General features: G+C 39.7%; 1 non-coding gene across 1 annotated transcript; it reads right to left on the reverse strand.

Moving 5' to 3' along the window:
- Nucleotides 1-3822: 3822 nt before the first annotated feature.
- On the reverse strand, nt 3823-3929 carry LOC120084276 (small nucleolar RNA R71). Its single transcript, XR_005483641.1, has one exon. It is a non-coding gene; the product is annotated as a small nucleolar RNA R71 (small nucleolar RNA).
- Between the last annotated feature and the right edge of the window lie 13360 nt (nt 3930-17289).

Here is a 17289-nt window from a genome sequence, read left to right on the forward strand (position 1 = left end):
AATAAATGCGGCGGAGTTTGAAAAGAGTTAGTAAATGGGAGATGCGATGAATATGCGATGAACGGGTTGAGAAGGGTTTCGACTAACTCTCCCTAGAATGAGTTCATGCAACATGTATACAACGGTAAACCACCTCTCGGTGCGAATACCACGGCTTCTAAGGCTAGAACACATGAGATATATGCGATAAGTCTACAGGGTCTACACATAAACCTCTATTTCTATTTATGCGATGACAACATGACATCCACACAAATATGCGACCACATAATATCATTTCGCTCTCTAGGATGCATGCGATGCAGGTTGACAAACAAAGCTTATCTCTAAGTCCCCCTCTCTTGTTTATGCAGTTCTAATCTTGCTCTCTCGAGTCCAGATTCTTAGCTAGCTCTCTTGAGACATTAGGTTCTTTCTTTAGACTCTCTCTCGAGTAACTCTAAAGGGTATTTTGTACAACATAAAACAAGACAATCGCAAGCAAAGAACTTCCGAGGTCATGTTAGCTTAGTTCTTCTCAACCCATTCGACTAGTTTAGCTACTTATGCATATTAAGAGAGTGAACAGATGTAGAAATAGAACTTCCATTGTATAAGTATGCAGATGAAGTACAGAATAACAATGCAAGTATAGAATAAAGAGCCTGGTAGCAATCTCTTGCTGTTAGGCATTTACACTATTTCTACTCGTGCTCAAAATATAATCTCTCTCTCGCGAGAGTCGGCCCACTCTCTGCCCTTACGCCCCAAGGTTCTCTCTCGAGCTGCCCTGAGCGATCTTCGACGCCACCACTCTTCTCTTTCTCTACCTTAAAATGGAAAGGAAATGATGAACAAAAGCGTGAACTAAACGATGAACTAATCAACTTGTTAACCCCTTCTCTGAAGAATGCCCTTGGTATTTATAGAGCATCCATGGTGAAAGGCGGCTTCTCTCTCCTGGTTGTACAGATGGGACAACTTTAATTCCTGACTGATGCGCCGAATAATTATCACCGATAAAGCTGAATGTACTTTGTGACCGTTATCGACTGTCAACTTAATTTGGATTCGACTGTCATCAGCTTTCTGTCCCATCGCTCTTAATTGGCCTTTCACTCAGATGCGCCCACCTTGTTGTGCTGACCAAGTTGCGACGATCCTTCTCGGGCGAATGTTTGCGAGCACGATCAACGCAAAGCCTTGTGGTGAGGTTGCGCTCGACCACTGAATTCCTATGATCGCAATCTTTGCATTACGTTAACGCATATTCTGCACAAAAATACAAAAATCAACTGTTCTAATGCGCTGAACGTATGCGACAAAATTCACTCCTACACGTTATAGGGATAGTAGATAGGTTGTTCCCTTTATTACTGAATCCAGGTTTTGAAAAAGGGGCCCCACTCTCTCCTTGGCCCGAGAGGGATTCAGTTTATAGGTTGGACCTTAAACCAATTATTCATTAGAGGATCAGTGGAACTTAAGGAATAAGATGTAGTCTCGGGGGTAAAACGATTTTTATGACCCAGCCGAGATTACGAACAACCTGTGAAGGATTAGCTTACTAATCATGGTTATATCAAATGGACACAAATATATCTATAGTGAGGGGAGTGAAATTACGGGACTATAGTGGAATGACCCGTTAGTTAACGAATATTGATTAGCTTCGTCTAATGAGTTTAGCTAGCTAATCTCGGATCGTTGGAGCCCATGATCTATAAGTCCATTAGGTTCCCCTACTAGCTCATATGGAATAAACTTAGAACAGTATGATAGAATGATTCGAATTGTTCGAATTAGGTGAAGAGAAAGAAACCGACAAGTATATGTGATATAGTAGTCGATTTTCAGTTTAGAGATACAACTTTAATATCTAAATGTGATTTAAATATCAAGAATACGAATACGTTCATATTCGGAAGCTCGGAAATAATGGAAATGGTCAAAGATGTAAAAAGTCAAAGAGTTGACTTTTGACTTTGAAAAGTCATACTTTGACCGATCTTATATTCAAATGTGATTTGAATTTTGAGAAAATGAATGCGGATTCATGCTCCGGAGGTCAAAAATAGTCAACACGGAAAAAATCATAAAAAGTCAAAATGTTGACTTTTTGGTTAAAGTTTGACTTTGACAAAATGACTATTTTGCCCTTTAACTATAGTTAGTGGAAAAATCCAAACTTTTGTTAGATAATTCCACTAACAAAAGAGTGGTTAGGTGTTGGCTTATAGTGGAGACATTAAGCCCACTTAGATAGTGGATTCTAGGTGTTGGGTTTTTATGGATTTGTTTCATGCAATTGTTGCATGACTTTTTTCTATAAATTGGGCTTTCAATTTGAATGAAATTTTTTTGCCATTTTTACCAAAATAGTTTTCAAAATTTGGGGTGAAAAAAACTCTTTTCTTTGAGTGAAGTTAAAAAAAAAAAAGAAAACCCAAACCAAAAGAAAATCCATTTCTTTTTCCATCTTTTTCTCTCTCTCGGGTTCTTCATCCATCGGGTCCCACAACCCGGTTCTGAGTCTAGAGGATAATAGGTCAACTCTAGTAGTGGTTCGGAAGAGTTCTGGTCGAGATTTAGCGAGGAAAAGCGTTTCGGGAGCTTCAAAGATAATTTTTAATTACTGTTTTTCCTCTTCAATTGCATGTTTTTTTTCCTTTAAATTAAAAACAATTAGAGTGTAATTAGAACGCCTAAACGAGAGATAGGTGCTTAGGAATGAGCACTATTTGTTATTAACGCATCGCATGCATCTTAGCAATAAGATATGATATTATGTGGTCACCTTGCTTTCATGCATTCAACACATGTGTCCTAGACTTAGGAGCATCGCATTTACATTAGGAAATGACTTGCTATGCATGGTCGTAACATGATCGTAAAGTTTGACGCATTCCCGAGTAAAGCTAGTTAAAGATCTTCTCAACCCATTCATTGCATACTCATTGCATCTATCAATGCAACTATCTTTATCAAATCTGCCACCTTTATTTACTTCTTTTTCATCAACGCAACAACACACCCAACACTTTATTTATTTACTTGGTTACCACAAAGTTTTCATAAACATTACTAACGCAAGTCCCTGTGTTCGACCCTGAACTTACCAGGAAACTCAGAGGAATTTGCACTTGAATTCCGCTGGGGAAACTTAAGTGCACAACGCAACCCATCAATGCATATCATCCATATTTCCATTCAATAAAAAAACGCATCAAGTTTTTGGCGCCGTTGCTAGGGACTTCGGCCAAATAGTTATTAACGGTAATTTTTGTGATTTCTTTGCAGAACTCTATCTCTGGCGAACTACGACCTAGAGATTGAGAGAACATTTCGAAGGAGACTACGAGACCGCCAACAACAACCACAATCCGATAAAGAAGGGATGGCAGAGCAGTTTGGAGGTGGAGCACCAAATGATACTAATGTCATGGCGAATCCGATTCTGTTGGAAAACGATCACAATAGGCCCATTAGGGACTATGCATCGCCCAACCTCTATGATTTCTCTCTGGGAATCATTAGGCCTGCCCTCGACGGAAGTAGATTCGAGATGAACTAGTGATGTTGCAGATGATCCAGACTACCGGTCAATTTGAAGGAAGGCGTGATGAGGACCCACACGCCCACCTCCGAAGATTTATTGAAATCTCCAATACTTGTGTGTTCCCGAACATCTCTGCTGAAAAAGTTCGACTAACATTGTTACCATTTTCTCTTTGTGATCAGGATAGGAAATGGGCTTATTCGCTCGAACCAGGAAAGATTACTTCTTGGGAGCAGGTAGTGGAGAAATTCATGAAAAAGTATTTTCCACCTACCGAGAATGCAAGACGAAGAAAGCTGATTACTAATTTTGAACAAGATATGGACGAATCGCTCAGCGATGCTTGGGCGAGGTTTAAAAGGTTGGTCCAGGATTGTCCGCATAATGGGCTACCAGACTGCCTTCAAATGGAAATTTTCTATCACGGTTTGAATCCGGCTTCACAGACCACTACCAATGCGGCAACCGCTGGTGGTCTGCTTGATAAAACTTATGATGAGGTGAAGAATATCCTGAACTGCATCTCCAAAAACCATGAAGACTGGAGGGAGAGTGACCAGAGATTAAGACTCAAAAGATTTTGATGCAAATAACGATGCCATTGTTTCATTACAAAACCAAATGACCGCAATGATGAATGTGATTCAATGATTGGCGATCAGCAGCCCAACACCGCAAGGTGGGAAATTAACGCAATAAGTCAAAACACCGCAAGGTGTGCGAGTTGCGGTGATGGGCATGCGATGGAAGATTGCCCGCAAAATCCACAGTCTGTATATTTTTTGAAGAATAACCCCTTTACAAACCCTTACAACCCCGGGTGGAGAAACCACCCCAATTTTTCTTGAAAGAATCAACAATAAAATTTTCAATCTGTGGGCCAAAAAGAAGGGCCACCAGGATTCTTCCAATGCAACAACGGCCAACAGAGCAACCAAGCAAGCAGCTCACAACAACCAACGCAATCTTTTTCTCTAGAGAGCCTATTGAAGCAATATATAAGAAATACGAGACAGTGCTTTAAAGTCAGGCTTCGTCCATCCGCAACCTTGAACTTCAAATGGTCCAGATTGCGAATGAGCTGAAGAGTCGACCGCAAGGGGCGTTGCCAAGTTCTACCGAGCTTCCACGCAACCCAGGGGGATCAGGTAAGGAGCAATGTCAGGTTGTGACATTGCACAGTGGAAATATTGTGGAGGGAGAAAAGAAGGATCAGAGTAGAACAACTTCCATCGCAACTGAGCTTGAGATTACGTAACGCAAGAAAAAGAAAGAGAAAATGAAGCAATGGAACCTGAGGTTGCGTCAACCTTAAAGTCAAATGAAACGGGAACCGTGAAAGTCCAGTTACCACCTTTCCCTCAGAGGCTAAGAAAGAAGAAAAACGAAGAGGTACAATACCAACGTTTCTATCTATTCTAAAGTAATTACATGTTAACATTCCTTTCAGTGAAGCGATTGAGGAAATGGCTACCTATGCCAAGTTTCTGAAGGACATGGTAACTAAGAAAAGAGGCATTGGAAAATTTACCACGGTGGCATTTACGCAAAATTCCAAATCTATTATTCCACCAAAGTTGAGCGATCCTGGGAGCTTCACTATTCCTTGCTCCATAGGAGGACTCTATATTGGGCAAGCCTTATGTGACTTGTGGGCCAGCATAAATTTGATGCCGCTGTCAATCTTTAGACAATTAAATGTGGGGCATCTTGTACACACATCAGTGACTCTCCAATTGGCTGACAGGACTTTTATTCATCTAGAAGGTAAGGTGAAGGATGTGCTGATCATGATTGATAAATTTATTTTGCCAGCTGACTTCATCATCCTAAACTATGAGGCCGACAAATATGTGCCCATCATTTTGGGGCGACCTTTTCTATCAACAGGTCGTGCTCAAATTGATGTGCACAAGGGAGAAATTACTTTGAGTATAAACGGACGGAAACTCAAATTTAATTTAATTCGTACCATAAAATTCCCAGATGAGGAAGACCTATAAGATTCTGACGATGACCTGAATTTGATTGAAGAAGAAAAATCTGATGAAGAGTGTGAAGAAGAGGATGCCAACGTATCCATGGCTGCTTGCAATGTAATCGTATAAAAAACAAACAAAGAAGAAGAAATGATCGCAACGCAAGAAGAAGGGCCAAAAGAAGAAAGAAAAACAACACAACCTTCTCTCGTGGAAGCACCAACACTTGAACTGAAGACCCTACCAACACATTTGAAGTATGCATTTCTGGGGCAGAATGAGAAGTGCCAGTGATAATTTCCTCGACGCTCAACGAAGATCAAGAGAAAACGTTTCTCAAGAAACATGTACGAGTAATTGATCGGACCTCGCTGACATCAGAGGAATTAGCCCTGCATACTGCATGCACCACATTCGTTTTGAGGACGACCACAAAGCAACTATTGAAAATCAACGCAGACTTAACCCTGCGATGAAGGAGGTCGTCAAGAAGGAGATTATCAAGTGGCTGGATGCGAGCATTATCTATCCCATTGCAGATAGCATGTGGGTCAGCTCTGTGCAATGTGTGCCGAAGAAGGGCGAAATGACGGTAGTCCCAAATGAGAACAATGTATTAATACTGCAAAGAACCATCACTGGATGGCGCATATGTATAGACTACCGCAAGTTGAACGCGGCCACAAAGAAAGATCACTTCCTTCTGCCATTCATGGATCGGATGTTGGACAGACTAGTAGGGAATGATTTTTATTGCTTTTTGGATGGGTATGCCAGATATAATCAAATCATGATAGCTCCTGAAGATCAAGACAGAACCACATTCACCTGCCCATATGGGACATTCGCTTTTCGCCGCATGCCATTTGGCCTCTGCAATGCGCCGAGCACGTTCCAGAGGTGTATAATGGCGATCTTTTTAGACTTTCTCGAGGACTCAGTGGAAATATTTATGGATGACTTCTTCATATATAAGAACACTTATGAAGTCTGCCTAGCCAATTTGGAGAAAATTCTGAAGAGATTTGAAGAGACGAACCTGGTGCTCAACTAGGAAAAATGGCACTTCATGGTGAAAGAGGGTATAGTGTTGGGACACAAGGTCGCCTGGGAAGGGTTGGAGGTGGACAAAGCAAAGATTGAAGCAATTGAAAAACTCCCACCTCTAACCAGCGTGAAAGCTGTGCGAAGCTTCTTGGAACATGCTGGACTCTATAGACGATTTGTCAAGGACTTTTCTAAGATTGTACGACCACTGAGTGCTTTGTTAGAGGCTGACAGGAAACTTGAGTTTGAGAACAATTGCCTTAACATATTCAGAGTATTAAAAGATGCACTGATTACCGCGCCCGTACTAATTGTGCCGGATTGGACAATGCCATTTGAAATCATGTGCGATGAATGTGGGTATGCGATTGGGGCTGCATTAATGTAAAAGAAGAAAACTATTTTGCACTCCATCGTTTATGCGAGTAAAACTCTAAACCCTGCTCAAATAAATTATACCACTACTGAAAAAGAACTCCTGGCTGTGATTTTTGAGTTGGAGAAATTTAGGGCATATCTGTTGGGAACAAAGGTACTCATTCACACTGATCACTCGACAATCAAATATTTAATGACAAAAAAGACGCAAAGTCGAGGTTGATCAGATGGATTCTTCTCCTTTAAGAATTTGATATCGAGATAATTGATTGGAAGGGGACAGAGAATCAAGTTGCGGTTCACTTGTCCAGATTGGAAAATCCCGAGGTTGTTCGCAATGAATCTGAGGTGAATACTGTGTTTTCGGACGAGCAGGTGTTCTACATAGAAGAATTGCTCTGGTATGCAGACATCGTTAATTATTTGATTTGTGAACAATTTCTTGAAGATTACACCTACCATCAACAGAAGAAGCTCAAGCATGAATGCAAACACTATTATTGGGATGAGCCAAATCTGTATAAAATGCTGCTCAACAAATCATTCGATTATGCGTACCAAATGCTTCTAGTTAAAGATGATCGTAACATGATCGTAAAGTTTGACGCATTCCTGAGTAGTGCTAGTTAAAGATCTTCTCAACCCGTTCATCGCATGCTCATTGCATCTATCAACGCAACTATCTTTATCAAATCTGCCACCTTTATTTACTTCTTTTTCATCAACGCAACAACACACCCAACACTTTATTTATTTACTTGGTTACCACAAAGTTTTCATAAACATTACCAACGCAAGTCCCTGTATTCGACCCTGGACTTACCAGAAAACTCAGAGGAATTTACACTTGAATTCCGCTGGGGAAACTTGAGTGCACAACGCAACCCATCAACGTATATCATCCATATTTTCATTCAATAAAATAACGCATCACTTATCTCTGCATCTAAACGATCGCTCAGTGCTATCACGTAGCACTTCATCGCATCGCTTAGAGTGCATCGTTGCTAAACAATCGCATAGTACCATCGTATAGTAAATTCAACGTATCGTTTAGTTCCCACGTCAAACCTAAACGATCGCTTAATGCTATCGTATAGCAAATTGAATGTATCATTTAGCTCTCGCAAGTACACGATCATCTAACGTTCAACATCACAATGACCAGCGCCCATTGCTATAAGATCGTCTAGCTTTACTTCACATAGTGTAGCGTCTGAAGCTAGACGATCGTATAGGAACTGGAACCACAACGACGATAAGAACAAAGGCTGATTTTCTATGGAACTGGAACTCGGCCTCTTCACTTGTTTCTTCGATTTACAATTTAATTTCAACTCTAATGACTCCAAATAAATTACAGACTCTTGGGAACACATTAAAGCTCATCAAGCTAGAGCCAATTACAAATTTAAATGAGAAATTAAAGAGAATTAAATAGCCAAACCTCAGAAAACCATATCAATGCACCCGTTTCATATTTCTCATATAAAACACCCACCAAACTAAAATTAAACCGAATTGAATGCTTATTTGATGCTCTGGTACCAATTGTAGGATTGTATCAACAGTAGCGGAAGTACAGAATCATCTAAGCACTCAAATTAACTAATTTTGGCATAATATAAAGCATGCTTCTGCAGAAAAAATGGGTTTCAAGACATACCTCTTGTAGAACTTCTTCAAAGCTCCATCTTCAGCTGTTATCTTCTCCATATCTTGTTGTAGACCACCTCAAGATCTTCTCCACTATTCTCTTGGTGCTCTAGATTGAGTTGTGGGACTCAAAACAAGCTTGAATCAAGGGATAAAGGAGAAAAGCTCATTGCATCAACCTTGTTGAAGAACCATTCTTCAAACTGAATTTTCTCTCAAAATTCTGTAGATTGCATACCCAATTTTCACTTCAATCTTCTCTTTATATTGCAGATCAACATGCAAAGAGAAGAGTTGCATGAGTTGCAGGTCATGCTTGGAGAAGACAAGGCCAAGACAATGCAATATGTGTGAGCTGCTTGGTGATGGAAATGGAAAAATGCATTTTTCCATTTTGTGTTTTTGTTTTCTAATTTTTCCAATTTTATCTAAAAATCAAATTTTGATTTAAAAAATCTATTTGATTTTAAAAATGAAAAATTAATTAATTTCATAAATTAATTATTAAATAAAACTTAATTAATTTAATATCAAATATTAAATTAATTTTTACACATATCCATCTTTATATATTTAAATCATATTTAAATATATAAATTCTCCTATTCCGTTTAATTATAATATTAAACATAATTATATCTCATATAATTTTAATTTCCTTAATTCTAATTTGAACGTTTCAAATTAACTTATCACACTATTCTAGAGCTAGTCCATTACGAGTTAGTAGGGGACCTCACGGACCTACAGATCATTGGCTCCAACGATCCGAGATTAATTGGCTAAACTCATTAGACCAAATTAATCTCCATTCGTTAACTAATTGGTCATTCTACTAAAGCCCATAGTTGCACTCCCTTCACTTAGATATATTATGTCCACGTGATTTAACCATAATCAGCAAGTCGACGCTTCATAGGTTGTTCGTAATAACGACTGGGTCTTATATCCGTTTTATCCCCGAGATTACGTCTTATTCCTCAAGTCCCTACTAATCCTTTAATGAACAACTAGCTTGTGATCCAATCACCAAACCAAACTCTCTCAGCCCAGTGAGAGGGTGTGGCCCCTTGTTCAAGACCTGGATTCAGTATTTTAGAGAAAAACCTTTCTCCTATCCTTAAACTGTGTAAGTGTGAACTTCTTCTTGCACCCTATGTTCCCAGCTATCTATCCGGTCTTACCCCTGAAATGGGAGTCTTATTGAGCCGTTGCTGTTGAGCCAACCCTCAACTATGCAAATTTAAAGGCAATCCTGAATAAATAGGAGTTCATAGTTAGCTCAGGATTAAGATCGAGTTACCTAGGTCATCTAGGTGAAATAGTCAGTCTTAAACAGTAAACAACGTTATAAAGTAAGAGTGACTTATTTCTTGGTCCTGATCTTATGCAAACTCATTACATAGGACGTCTCCACTCCTCATGCATAACATATACGAATTAGGATCACATCGTATGAAGCACTTTACAGCTCTTTGTAACAACTACAGAGTAGGCCGCATCCAATGGTGTTACCAGAATAAGGTACCCAACCTCATTCATGTACCATAGATCATTTTAACTATTTACTCGAACCTGATACACTCTTATGTTCTACATAAAGTTCAGGTACTCATACAATAGTCATGGGTCTTAGTTTATTGGATTTAGACTTTCATACATTTTATGAGATCAGTAACAAGTATATTGATAAGAGAAAATGTTTATCATTTTACAAACTGCGAGTTTTTAGGACATAAAACCCAACAGTTGATACTAAAGACTTGCATCCCACCTAAACGACCATAGGTGACACGACCTTAATCTTGAGTGTTTTGAAAACTTATGCCTTTGATGGCGGTCCTTTGCATAGTATGGATAAGAGTGGCCAGATTGCCAACTCAACATGCCTACCTTTTTGGGGACTTGTCTGATTGGGAGCTGGGAACTCAATCCACAAGTTGCTATTCACTTCTTTCCCGAAGTAGGGATAACTAGAAAGATTGCTCCCTTAAGGGCTGATTCCGGAGCTTGAACGTAGTGGCCACAACTTCTCTTTGGAAGAGAAGACTCAGTCATAGTAGGACTATGTCTTTTGTTCATTAGAGGCATCAGTGGAACTTAAGGAGACAGATGTAACTACAGAGGCATAACGGTTATTGGCCCAGCTGTACTTACGAGCGATCTGTGAACGGTTGTCACATAGTTGATTGGTTAAGATGGACACATAATATATCTGTGGTAAGGAGAGTTCAGCTGTCGGTCTTTAGTGGAGTGCCTTGCAGTTAACGGATGGTGGATCTTGTGACTAAAGAGTTTAGTCAGTTATTCACGTACCGTTGGAGCTTCGAGCTACAGGTCTATAAAGTCCCCTTGGTAGCTGATGACAGGAAATTAGAAGTCAAATTATTCAACAACTAAAATCCCTTGGATGCAATATGCGATGCATGTTCTTAAGATATGTGTTGATAGTCATGCGTCGATGGTAATGCCTTGGAATGATAATGTGTTAACGAATGTATGCGATTACCATGCGTCCTGTCACAAGTTTTCTGGCGCTCACGCCAAGTATAACGTGAATGCAAGTTTCTCAGGTGATCCGAGGTCGAACTCAAGGACTTGTAGCAAAATAAATGCGGTAATGTGCATGCGGTGGTTTAAATAAAAGAATGGAAGGGAGGTTGCTAAGTTAATCCTACTCCTACTCCTAACTAATAGACAATGCAATGAGAATATGCATGAGAGGTAGAGACACAACAACTCTTGACATGAAACAAATGAATGGGAAAGATAGATAAAATGCGGAGATGTTTTCATTGCAACCCTTAAGAGTGACCGCAAGGGTAACCTTAGTCAACGCAAGCCATGCAATGATGCTACACACATGTGGACCTAACTGGACGTATGCGGTGTATCTGCGATATTGCCGAGAAGCCTATGCCTACCTAGACCTTCATAACCCGCTCACTACCTCTCGCCGCATGAACATGGTTGCCGCATAACACCTTATCCTACTTCCTGGACGCATGCAATATCTTATCTGTAGGGCGCATACGCTGTGTGATATCGAATGGAGCTTATCTCAAAGTTCCCCATTCTTGCCTATGCATTCCAATCCACTCTCTTGAGTCTTAGATTTGGGTTTTAGACTACTCTCTCAAGTATGCCTAAATGATGAATGATACGCTCATAGGATAAGGTGACCGCATGAACTTGGCTGACCTAAGATTATTCCTATCTCTAGTGAGCAATGCATACATTGCTTAATGCGACCAACCACTTACCCTCTCGGGCATTGCGTTAGCCTATAGACAGGCGTTGCCGCAGCTTCACACTAAGCAAATAAGGTTACTCTCACACTCACGCAACGCACACCTCCGGTGGTTTGCTATATGCTTCATATCCCTAATCCACATGACTAAGTATGCGATACCCAAGCAATCTCACTAAGTATTGCAATGAAAGTAAAGATGCTAAGCAAAGAAGATGGAGGTGGAGTCGAAGGAAACAAAGAAATGCATTGAAAACAAATTGTATTAATTCCTTAATCACAAAATGTCATACAATACAATATAAGAAAAGAAAGGAAAATGAAATGACATGTTGGAAACAAAGACTTGCTTCCAGCGGATGTGCGTTAAGGCTATCGGTGGTGCCATGGATGGGTGGTGGAGCTGACTCTCTCAAGATTTAGCTCCGATCGAAGGCTCCGGTCGTCACTCGGAATGGATGAAGGAAGTGAAGAACTCTCAAGTGTCTTCTCACGCATTTTATCTGGATCACAGGGAAAACCTTGGGTTGCAGGGGTAATCCCCGGACCACCTGAATTTCTGCTCATCGGCTTCTATTTATAGAGCTTGGATCGCCGACAGCATTAATGGACTACTCTGAGTCTGACATTCGGTGCGTTAGTCCTTTTCTGAACCTCTGCCGCTAATGGCGTGGTAGGAAAATGTCAACATTAGCTTTTTATTTTCTCAAGGTAGATGTATTGATGTGTTCATTCCACCAACCTTGCGTTGATCCCATTAGTATGCGTTATCGCGTAGCCGCAATCATTCAATGACCCTCGTTTAATACCGTCACTCTACACAATGACCGCAAGCGCTTGACGAGTGCAACTCCCATGCGATGGACGCATATGGCTGATTACCGCAACATCTATGCATTGATTGATGCGTTTGCATTTGCAATGGAGTGTTTATCCGCATGCAGTCGTCTATGCGGTGGTTCGATTTTCGCGTTTGCATCCACTTCCTGTTTTAGCTACAAAAATAGAACATTGAACGCGTAATAATGCATAATAACGGGTTAGCCGAGATTCATCATGCTAATCGATGCAAGCTCACTTTCTCGTGAATTCCTAGCATAATTGCCGCATATTCTGCCTAACAACCTTCATAATCCTAAGTAAAAGGCCTAAGATGACATACATTTCTTCATGTCATCAGTAGCTTAATGGATTCAGTTGAGGATCAGTTCTTGGTGTTGATTTGAAATGTTTAAATTGACAAGAGGTATTTGATTATATATGATATAATCGGTATGATGTATGAGATACATCTAGTGGAGGAGTGATGTTAATGAGATTTACATTAAGTACCATGGAATTGAAAAAGAACTATGGTTTATATGTTTCATGAGATGAAATATTAAAACTATAGGTTATAAATATAGCATGATAAGTTGGTTATCATTTATATTTATAATAATATTAATTATTAGATAATTAATTATTTTTCTTTAATAACCAAGTGAGTGGGTGGTTATTGAATTCATGGTAACCGTGAGTTTAAAAGGAAAGTGGTTTTCTTATTTTGAAAAGAGGTTTTACAAAAGGTTGATAAAAGTTCTTTGAGATTCCTCTCGGCGAAAAAGAAACTCACATAGTCGTCAAGTAAATACGGATTTATTAAACGACGGCTGGACGAGCTAAACGATCGTGCAGTATTTACAAAATGATCGCATAGTTTTGCTAGACGATCGCTTGCCCTAAGTAAATGATTGTGTAGAGTCTTTAGGCGACAGACCGAGCTAAACGATGAGCGAAATGATTGCATAGCTTTTGATAGATGATCGCTTATTTTTATCTAAGCGATTGGGCTTCGACCTATACGATAGGTTTCCGCCATCTCCCACTTCCCCAGTTGTGTACGCGATCGGTGTTTCCTCCTTTGTACGCCTCATTCCAAGTCCGAACAGAGCCTATACTCTGCATTCTCACACCGAGAATACCAAGGTAGCCTTGTTGGTGGTGTCATACTCAACTCGACACTGTCGAGGTTCTATGGAGGCCGTTCATGTTGCTGAGGAGTTCGTGGTCGAGGCGATCGTTGAGGACGAGCGTGGTGTTCGTGCTACGGTGGTGCGATCGTGTAGAACAGGCGTTCGAAGTTACTATTGTTCGAGCGGCCGTGTGCAAAGGAGTGTGGAGATGCATCTGCAAATGTTAGTAGAGTTTTTCTTCTATGCATTTGTAGTTTTTCATGCTGTAATTTCTGTATTTTAATTATATAACCATTTGTTTGAAGTCGACTGTAAATGCATTGTTCATTCATGATTGTGATTTGAAATTATCTTTCTTCTGCTGCTCATGGAAATCTCAGATCCGATTTCCTTCAACTCGATCACTCGGTATGTGATACTCGACGCTTGCTCCTTGATTGTTTAGACGATCATGCTTCATCGCATAGTTGTCATCTACTCGTTGGTTTAGGTAGTGCTATACTCGATGGGTTGCATGATCGAGTGACCTTCATGCTTCATCGCATAGTCAAAGGCACTCGATCCATGCTACACAATCATGGTTACTTAACCAACGTTACTCGACGATCACAAGGAAAAGCTACACGACCAGGGAGTGAGGCTTCGCCTGGGTGGTTCAAGACCCGATTCGCCTGTTTGAATCAGTTGACTCGATGGTTTAATGTAATAGATAGTTTTATTTTTCGATTTTTTGAGGCTAATCATCCCGCTCCATTAATTTTTGATGAATGTACATGTGATGTATGTTTAAATTATATGTCATATAGTTTTAAATCCCACCATAGGTTATGCATTTATTCATGCATCATCTTTATATTATAAGAGTTCTAATATAGTAGCTTGCATGATTTAATTACTTAAAAGTATGCTCATGCATCATATAATATAAGAGTTATAATATATGCATGCATTAAGCATATCCATGCATCATTTTTATATGATAAGTGTTATAGTATAAGGGTGTATGAAAGCATGTATGCTTGGTTCATTACAAATTATATAAGAGTTATATATAGTAATGAATGGACATTGCATGACGCATAACACTTAGGTTAATTTATAAGAGTTATAAATACCTAGTCCAGCTTAGTAATGTGGATGGTTTTAGTTGTTTCTTTTTATAAGAGTTGCAATGGAAATTAGAACTAAAATCAATAAGAAAGATATGCATGCAATCTTAGGTTTAATCATGTTTTAAAAGATTTTTAAAATTTGATTGAGATAGATCTAAGATCACGGTTCTAATGAGATTAGAAACCTAAGTTTAATATTTTACTCAGTTTAATAGGATTAAATTGACTAATAAAGAATTAAATATGTATCAAATCTATCTATAAAGGACCTTTTGTCTAAGGTAGGTTCTATCTAGGCTGGTGTATTTAAGCTGATGAAAATGGAACACTTACCTGGGAACCTACCTGGAAATGTGAATTAGATAGATTTGCTGCATGCATGCAAATTTGATGATAGTCTATTAAAGTGTTTAATGGGACATGATTCGAACTTGTTTAATTATCAAAAGCAAGAGTTGTTTTTGAGAAAATTAAACTCATATTTAGATAAAATCAATAGTCGGATTGTCTAAGTTAATGAATCCTAGGTAGAACATTCAGTCGGAGGTACTTGGGGTATATATTACTTCACTTAAACCTCTACATATTTCTCTCTAAAGTTCACACTGTGAGATCTATCCTCGGCCTCGAGGAACCTTGGAAGTGTCCTCCTAAAGGATGGTGTTTGGGTAGGTCAATGCCAAGGTGAATGGAGAGAATATTCATAGTAAGTGGGAGCGAAATATGTGAAAACATATCCCACGACCTCTCTCATTAGGTTGGATCACATATTGTGCATCGTCTCAAGGTACCCTGGGAGTGTCCCCTTAAAGGATGACAGTTTTGCACGACTCTATCTCATCTCCTGTAAAGGATAGGGTTTCTTTAGTATCTTGTCCTAATCTGCTTTTTCCCTATGGCGGGAGCATTAGGGTGAGACTCTAGGTCCTAAAACACTTACGCGAAATTGTTAAAGGTTAACATATTTTGTATAAAAAAATGGTGTCTGTTAGAGTTAGTTACAAGAGTTGTTTCTGTCTAATGGGTGAGGATGTCACATCCCAGTGAAGGAGCACTTGATCACCCCACCGGTGACTTTTGTCGTACCTTGTTGGGGTATCATTGCAAAATAGATGTCATTTCACTTAGGGTACATTAGAAAGATTTTGCTCAAACCTAAAATTGGTGTTAAAAATGTTAATGCAAATAGATTTATTAAGTTTGTTCATGTTTTTTCAGCAACTTTTAAAATAACAACCTCCACTGTAGCTCTATTATCTGCCGACAAACTGACTGGCAAAAACTACGCTAGTTGGAAGAAAACGATTAATACAATTCTGATCATCGATGACCTGAGGTTTGTCCTTATAGAGGAGTGTCCTCCTATTCCAACTCAAACTGCCGCTCGAAATGTTTGAGAGGCATATGAGAAATGGACACAGGCGAATGAGAAGGCCCGAGCTTACATCTTGGCCAGTCTGAACGATGTCTTAGCCAAGAAGGATGAGTCTATGGTCTCTGCTCGTGAAATCATGGAGTCCCTGAGGGGAATGTTCGGACAACCGTCCGAGCAGCTCAAGCATGAAGCTTTTAAGTACATCTTCAACTCCAAAATGGAGGAGGGTACATCTGTTCGAGAACATGTTCTGAACATGATGGTCCACTTTAAGGTGGTGGAGATGAACGAGGCTCGCATCGATGAGGGCAGCTAGGTTAGCTTTATTCTACACACGTTACCAGAAAACTTCCTACACTTTGTTAGCAATGCTGTTCTACAAAAAAAAAGTTGATTACACCCTTACACCTCTCCTAAACGAGTTACAGACATTTGAATCCCTACTGAAAAACAAGGAGAAGAAGATTGGTGAGGCAAATGTTGCTTCATCATCTAACAAGTTCCATTGGGGTTCGACCTCAGAAACTAAATCTACACCTTCTATTTCCAACACTAACAAGTGGAAGAAGAAGAAGGGTAGTAAGGGGAAGGGGAAGACATCGGCTAACCCACAACCTGCCGCACAGCGGGGTAGGCGACCAGGATCGGTTGAAAAAGGAAAATATTTCCATTTCAGCCAGGATGGGCATTGAAAGCGGAACTGTCCACGCTGGTTAAATGAGAAGAAGAAGGCCATGGCCAAGGCCAAATAATGTAAATGTGATTTACTGGTTTTGAAAACTTTTTTAGTGGAGAATGATAATTCTGCCTGGATTATAAACTCTAGGGCCACTAATCATGTTTGTTCTTCTTTTCAAGGGATTAGATCCTGGCGGTAGCTTGAGACTGGTGAGATGACGATGCGAGTAGGCACCGGGCATGTCGACTCAACTGTGGTAGTAGGAGGCCTCAAGTTGATTTTACAGAATAGATTTGTCATTTTACATGATGTATATGTAG

This window comes from Benincasa hispida, chromosome 8, assembly GCF_027475165.1.
Source record: "Benincasa hispida cultivar pf3 chromosome 8, pf3_genome.v1.1, whole genome shotgun sequence".
Taxonomy (NCBI): domain Eukaryota; kingdom Viridiplantae; phylum Streptophyta; class Magnoliopsida; order Cucurbitales; family Cucurbitaceae; genus Benincasa; species Benincasa hispida.